Genomic DNA, 7,951 nt, shown 5'->3' with positions numbered 1-7,951 from the left:
TCCCCCAAAATATTATAAAATATCAATGAATAACTGGAATAGTAAAATTTATCTTTACACATTAGGGCTGGAGCGATAGCACAGCGGTAGGGCGTTCGCCTTACACGCGGCCAACATGGCCGACCCGAGTTCGATTCCTCCGCCCCTCTCGGAGAGCCCGGCAAGCTACCGAGAGTATTCCATATGCCAGACACAGTAACAACAAAGTCTCCAATGGAGACGTTACTGGGCCCGCTCGAGCAAATCGACGATCAACAGGAGGGCCTTTACCTTACCTTTATCTTTACACATTGAGTGAAAAGCAGAACTAACTGCTTTTAGTTAGCAGAACTAACTCCAAAAGGTCAGTTTGGTGCAAGGAAAATGATACGTAGGAAAGAACTATGATTTTGTTTTTGTTTTAGGATCACACCTGGTTGTGCTCAGGTATTATTCCTAGCTCTGAACTCAGGAGTTACTCCTGATGGGCTCCGGGGACCACATAGGATGCTGGGGATGAAACTCAGGTGGTCAGGTGCAAGAGAAACACCTTAACAGTCGTATTATGGCTCTGGCCCCCTTATGACCAGTTTTTTTTTAATTTCATTGAATAAAAATATGGAACGCTTCACGAATATGCGTGTCATTCTTGCGCAGGGGCCATGCTAATCTTCTCTGAATCGTTCCAATTTTAGTATATGTGCTGCTGAAGCAAGCACATGACTAGTTTTCTTTTTTTTTAATGATAAAAGTATCAGTAGCTGCTTCCTATTTCTTTTGCCCCATCCCTTCATTGTTGTCACTGTTGGTCTGTTCATCTGTTATTGTTCCCAGTGCTTCCCTCTAACTGTGCTAGAGATGAAGAGACCACAGTGTGAAGTGACAGGAAGACAAATATGCTGAATTCTTACATTCTATTTTCAATACATTTTTCAATGAAAAAAAGTGATCTTGTAAGATAGCAACAAAGGGTCAAAGGCAAAACAACTGGAGAACTGAACCATACAACTGAGATAGGATGGGGTTGGAGATTGAAAGGGAGGGGTTCTGGAGTTCTTGAGAGAGTGAGGTGGGTACGATGAGGATGGATGTTGGAATTACATACATGCGAAACCATCATTAATAGTATTAAAAATCACTGAAAAGCAATGAAAAAAATTTTAAGTAAACACAGTATTTAAAACATTGTTTATTGTATTAGAATATATAAAGCATCAGTACCTATGACATATACGATAAAAAAAATAGCTGATGCCTGGTAGATAGACAACCAAAGCTTTGGGATTAGTAGCAAACAGGAGACATGAGCTTTATATAAATGCCTTCAAATTGGAAAGGTATATTGGCTGGAGAGATAGTACAGAGGGTAGGGTGGTTACCTTGCACATGGCCAACTCAGGTTCAATTCCCAGCATGCTCTATGGTCCCCCAAGACGACCAGGAGTGATTTCTGACTGAAAAGCTAGGAGTAACCTTGAACACTACCAGGTATGCTCCCCCCTCCAAAAAGCTGGGGACAGAGTAAATAGGACAGTAGGTAGGGAGCCTTTCTTGCACACAACTAACCAAGACTCAATCCCTGGTGCTCTCTATGATTACTCAAAGCCTGACAGAAGTGATTGCTGAGCACAGAGCCAGATGTGGCCCACAAACAAAACAAGCTAAAAGTCAGATGTGTAGCAAATCTGTTGGCCAAAATAAAGGCATTCTAGCTCCATCAGTCCTTTTGTCTACAGTTGCCTGAAAACTAATGTCTCATTTTTTATTTCATTATTGATATACAGATCTTTCAAAAAGATGGATAGATGAATGGGTAGATAAAAAGATATAGACACAGAAAGTAATAGAGATAGAATCATACTTCCTTCTAAGAAGGTGTTACTTAATGGATTATTTTCAAAGTCTAACACATACATAAAAATGTTGCTAAAACATAGTTTGAAAACAAGAATCACTTGAGAAAGCAGAGAAATGGGAACATCTTCAAGCCCAGTTCATGGGTCATACTGGAATGTAGTGTTGAGCTCCAGGAAGGCTCTCTTCTACAGGACTATAGCTTTGGAATCATAACAGTAAAGACAAAAAAAAAAAAGTATGTTAAACAAAGCTTACTTTATGACCATATGATTTGGTCAGAAGAAAGAATATGAAAAGAATTTAAAGCCGCTGACTTTAAGCAAATTAAAGTATCCAATTTGCAGTTAAAATAAATACACACAAAAAAGATGGAGTTTATAGACCACCCAGAAAGGAAAAAAAATTAACAAATGTAAAACACTTAACACAATGTTGGTTTCAAAACCAGCTTCATTGAACTTGGATGAACTTAAAGATCCCAGAGTCACAGACACTGCTAATAGCGCAAAGACCCCAAAACAGAAGGTCTAAGTGGTTCTCTGACCTTCTACAGTCAAACTCACTGACCGTGATATTTGCTATAAAAATTTCAACAGGAGCCAAAGAATGGGAACATTCTATAGGGATGCCAGAAATCCTGATATGGAAGTCAACTAAGTCGTTCATTGAAAGAGAATCCATTTGCTTCAGGCGTTTGGGGGCCAAAGATCAGCTTTCTAACACTTGATCATACATACCTGACCTAGGAAAAGCCAAGTTGTGTCTCTCTTTTACTCCCTAGTGTCCCCAGTGGATTCAGTTATTTCTACTATAAAGGTAAAGGGCTGGACAAAGTTGTCACAACGCCATCCCTTATCTCATTAACTAAGATAAGAGCAAGGGACTCATGTATTCCCTGTGAAATGTCTGAGATGTGCCAGAGGCTGTGAAAGGGGACCACTGACACTGTTAGAAAACCCTCACTCAGGGCTCAGAGGGGTCAAGCATATATCTTCCTAAGGAAGTTAGAAGTAAGAAGACCCCACTACAGGAAGAAGCAGAGAAGGCCTCTTTAAAAGGATTCTGGAACCACACTGTTAAAAAAACACTGCTTTGCTTTCTTTCAACATATTCTTGCTAGCACTCCCTTTCTTTTGATTCTTTTCTCCTTTGAACACACTGACATTGGATTACTTCAATTATCTACACAAAGATTTTTCATAGCTTTCGGTGAAAAAAAGAAAATCAAATTGGAAGGAAAAGCTAATGCCAATTTAGCCCTATTGTTGGGTAACTAGAATATTGGAAAAAACACGTGAGAAAATATTTTAAAAACTTTGGAAAGCAAGTAATGCAATGCTATTATCTCTAATTAATGTTAATGTCATTATCCCTACCAAAAAAAAACCTACTCCCAATTTATCTAAAAAAGAGAGAGAGAGAAAAGAAAAAGAAACATATGTTCCAAAAGGCAGCTGGGATAGAGAAGGGACAATTACAACAAAGATAGTTAGAAATGATTACTCTGGATAAGAACTATGTGCTAAAAGTGGTTAGGGACCAAATATGATAAATTCTCAGTATCTGTATTGTAAACCATAATGCCCAAAGGGAGGCGGGAGAGAAAGAAAGAAAGAAAGAAAGAAAGAAAGAAAGAAAGAAAGAAAGAAAGAAAGAAAGAAAGAAAAAGGGAGGGAGGGAGGGAGGGAGAGAGGGAGGGAGAAGAGGGGAAGGGAAGGGAAGAGAAGAGAAGGGAAGAAGGGGAGAGGAGGGGAGGGGAGGGGAGGAGGGGAGGAGGGGAGGAGGGGAAGAAGGAAGAAAGGAAGGAAGGAAGGAAGGAAGGAAGGAAGGAAGGAAGGAAGGAAGGAAGGAAGGGAGGGAGGGAGGGAGGAAGGAACGAAGGAAGGAAGGGAGGAAGGAAGGAAGGAAGGAAGGAAGGAAGGAAGGAAGGAAGAAGGGAGGGAGGGAGAAAAGGAAAAAGAGAGGGAAGGAAGAGAGGGAGGGAGGGAGGGAGGGAGGAAGGAAGGAAGGAAGGAAGGAAGGAAGGAAGGAAGGAAGGAAGGGAAGGAGGGAGGGAGGGAGGGAGGGAGGGAGGGAGGGAGGGAGGGAGGGAGGGAGGGAAAGAGGGAGAGAGGATAGCATTTCCTTCTCACATGCTTCAGAGTACTGTGTGGAAAGTCATCTGCTAAATAGCATTAAATAAGAAAAGGTGGGTAATTAGTGTGTTATATTAATCAGATGAGTATGTTTTCAGAGGTAGAGGAGAAATAAAAGATAATAGCAAATATATATTTTTCTCCCCACTCTTCATTCCCTCCACCCCAATTCTTAGCATGAATCTCTGAATCCCCTATAATTATCTAATAACTGGATCATTGTTTATTCTCATTAGAAAAACTCTGGACAGGCACCGGAGTGGGGTCAGGTCAGCCAAAGACTGAGCCACAATGAGAAACTTAGAATTTCCAGTGTTGCCTCAATTCTCTAGAGAGACCTAAGACGGAGATGTGCTCAGAATTTCCTCCTAGAAAAGCGAACTCATTAATCACCATGCAGGAAGCTGAGTTGTGAGTAAACAAAATCTGGAATTTTGACAGCTACAGACGCTGTCTGTTGTGTTGAACTGAGACAACTGTCAGTCATTAGCTTGATCAGGATCCTTGAAGTTTGTGAAACATGAAACAAGAGCATCAATCTGTGTTTATCTAAAATCCCTACAATCCGAAGTGCGGGGCTTGATAACTGCTGTTTGCTGAAATTCAGCAGAAACTCATCTATAGTAACTGTTACATTTCTAGAGTCAAATCCCCAGGAAGCATGACTGTCATTATTTCTCCGATTTTTTTTTCCAGAACCAAGTCCATAGTTGCTAGAACTAAAGTTGCTAAATAGCACTAAATAAGAGAAAGCACTAAACAACAGAAGCACAGGCAAGAACAGTCAAAGACCTCAGTGTTGTCAAGGCCAAACCCTCAAGTATCTCCCTTAAGAAAGTTGTTAGTCTGTATCTCATGGTGATTCATTAAAATTAAAAAAAAAAAGAAAAAGAAATCCCAACGATGGAATATTCAGATAAGAGCAGTACTGTAAAACTGGAAGACAAGCTCCTGGAGTTAGGCTGACTCTTAAGTGTCTTTACATCACTTGATCACTTGATCACTTGACATCCCGTTACCATCGATTCACTTGAGCGGGCGCGAGTAACATCTCCATTTGTCCCTGTCGCGTGCTAGTGTAGCCCAATGGCATCTGCTCATTCTAGGAACACGAAGAGCCTCAAACCGATCGTTCAGGATCTTGATGAAGAAGTCTGACCATCTGGTAGTGGGCGGCCACGCGGTCATTTGACTTACCGTGGAATCCAGTCAGTAAAGGCTCTAGTCCAGCTGTCGTCTCCAAATCTCATTACGTGTCCAGCCCATCTGATTTTTGATGCCTTGGCAAATGAGACAGCGTCCCTGATTCTTGATCGTCAACAGAGGTCAGAACTCCAGATTCTTTCTCTCATTTGAGTGAAGTGTGATACTCCAAGCATAGCTCTTTCGATTCCTCTTTGGGAGACCCAAATAGCGTTCTCATCCCGTTCGCATAGGGCCCAGGTCTCTGAGGCGTATGTTAATGCTGGAAGATGTCTTCACATCAAGCCTTTCTTATTCCACATCCACATCTGTTTGTCTGAAAGGCTTCTTCCATTTAAAGAGACATTTGTTGGCAAACTGGAGAAATGGTCAAGTGGGTAAGGCATTTGCCTTACACACAGACCAAAAAATCACTTGTATCACCTGTCGTCCCATTGTTCATCAATTTGCTAGAGCAGATGCCAGTAACTTCTCCATTTGTCCTTGTCATGTGCTAGCATAGCCCAATGGCATACTGGGGGCTCTTTCAGGGTCAGGTCAATGAGACCCATTATTGTTACTGTTTTTGGCATATCAAATACGTCACAGGTAGCTTGACAGTCTCTGCCGTGCGGGCCGAATACTCTCAGTAGCTTGCTGGGCTCTCTAAGAGGAGAAACTGTGTCACTCTCTTCGAGAGCTTCCAAGTCTCTGAATCTTAGCTGTTGATTAGATTACCTGGCACTGGGGGCAGTTAGTGGGTGTGACTGCAAGCTACTGGAAAACGGGGGATCTGGATGAAGGAGGCCCAGTCCCAATCCAAGCAGGCTTGGAGATCTCAGTCATGGGTCCCGCAGACCTGGGTTCCTCTGCCAGTTCCTCCATGTGTGAAGCTCATCGGAGCATGTGGAGAGTGGCCTTGATAATGACTGTGGCTGGGTTCTGGAGGTTTTTAGCAGCTGGAGTTCTGCTTGGGGTGGGGAGGGAGACTCAACCCAATCCCTCTGAGGGGCCCAGGTGGAGACAACCTGGTGCGGGAACAGGAGATTCTGCCAGCCCACAAAATAGAATAAAATAAAATGAATCAGGACAAAAATTCATAGACAATAATGCACAACATGACAGAATTCTAACTGCTGACAAAATTCATTAAGACTGTCCCCTCAGGGTCTGGAGCAATAGTACAAGGGGAAGGTGCTGACCCAGGTTCAATCCCTGCCACCCCATACAGTTTCCCCAGAGCCTCATCAGCAGTGCTATCTAAGTGCAGAGTCAGGAATAAGCCCTAAGTACTGCTGAGGGTATACAAAAATAAATATCCCTTCAAAATGCAAAGGACCCTTGAGCATGGCAGGAGTGATCCGAGTTTAGAGCCAGGAGTTAAGCCCTGAATATAGCTAAGCGTGTCCTTAATCCCCAACTCCAATCCCACCCCCACCCCTGCCCCCCCAAAATGGCATTTTGTAGTGACTGGGAAAGCCAGAGGGAATCCTACAGGGGCTGCTCATGCTATTTCATAGTTGGGTACAGGTAGTATGTGGGTGTTTGCACTTTTGAAATTTGATGGTGTTTCTACATGTTTATGTTGTTTCAAGAAATTTGCACCTAAAAGTCAGTGAGCAGGAAACAACTACCAATTCACTTCTTACTGGGGTAATTTTGGTGGATCCAGTACATTCTGACTCATTAACTTTCATTAGCACTTATTTAATGCCTTTGGCATGTGTCTTCCTGTCCTGTACTTATGTCTTCCTTTATCACTAGTGGTTTCAAATTAACATCTGACCACAACATGAAGTAAAATGCCTCAAGACCAAATACATTTCCAAACTATGCACTGAGCACTGAGAGAAAAAAAATACATTTAAGATAATTGAGAAGTGTGGCTTTGGAACAGATTGCGTGTGTGTTAGGGCACACCCCAAGTGCAGGTGCATGGCAGGTACAATCTGAAACCGGCATCCACGTGCAGAAAACAGAAAGAGAAGGAAGAAAGAGAAGGCCACAGTTTTTCAGATAGCAATTTAAATGAACAAGGGAATTATGGGGCTTTGTCTTGGGCTATCCACTTTCATAGAATTAATCAATACTTAGTCTTTAAAACATACTTCAATTCAAGGGGGATTGTAAGATCTGTGCTTCATCTGAGTGTCTACATGACACACAGAACTCTATAGGGATAATTGACTATAGGGATATATATGTATATTTGACTATATTTATTTTATATATATTATCCCAATTATGGGCTGGAGCGATAGCACAGTGGTAGGGCGTTTGCCTTGCATGCAGCCAGCCAGGCCGAGCCAGGTTCGATTCCTCTATCCCTCTTGGAGAGCCCGGCAAGCTACCGAGAGTATCTCACCCGCACAGCAAAGCCTGGCAAGCTCCCCGTGATGTATTCCATATGCCAAACACAGTAACAACAAGTCTCAAAATGGAGACTTTACTGGGCCTGCTCGAGCAAATCGATGAACAATGGGAGGACAGTTCATCAAGTTCATCAAGCATCCCAAATATGGATGATTGACTATAGAGATAATTGACTTATAAGTGATTAGAAATCCAGGGGCTGGACTGATAGCACAGTGGGTAGGGCATTTGCCTTGCATGCAACCAACCCAGGTTTGATTCCAAGCACCCCATATTGTCCCTTGAGCAGGACCAGAAGTAATTCCTGAGTGCAGAGCCTGTGCATTGCTGGGTGTGACCCAAAATGAAAAAGAGAGAGAGAAATCCATCATAATTTCCAAGCTATCATGGAAACTTCAGAAAACTGAAGATTCTAGATGCATTAT

The 7,951-nt window shown here is 42.4% G+C and overlaps 1 non-coding gene across 1 annotated transcript; it reads right to left on the bottom strand.

Annotated features, from left to right (window-relative positions):
- Positions 1 to 591: 591 nt before the first annotated feature.
- LOC130018764 (U6 spliceosomal RNA) lies at positions 592 to 698 on the bottom strand. Its single transcript, XR_008791636.1, has one exon. It is a non-coding gene; the product is annotated as a U6 spliceosomal RNA (small nuclear RNA).
- Between the last annotated feature and the right edge of the window lie 7,253 nt (positions 699 to 7,951).

This window comes from Sorex fumeus, unplaced genomic scaffold, assembly GCF_029834395.1.
Source record: "Sorex fumeus unplaced genomic scaffold, SorFum_2.1 ptg000265l, whole genome shotgun sequence".
NCBI classification, from domain to species: domain Eukaryota; kingdom Metazoa; phylum Chordata; class Mammalia; order Eulipotyphla; family Soricidae; genus Sorex; species Sorex fumeus.
This window is presented reverse-complemented; position numbering and strand designations above follow the sequence as displayed.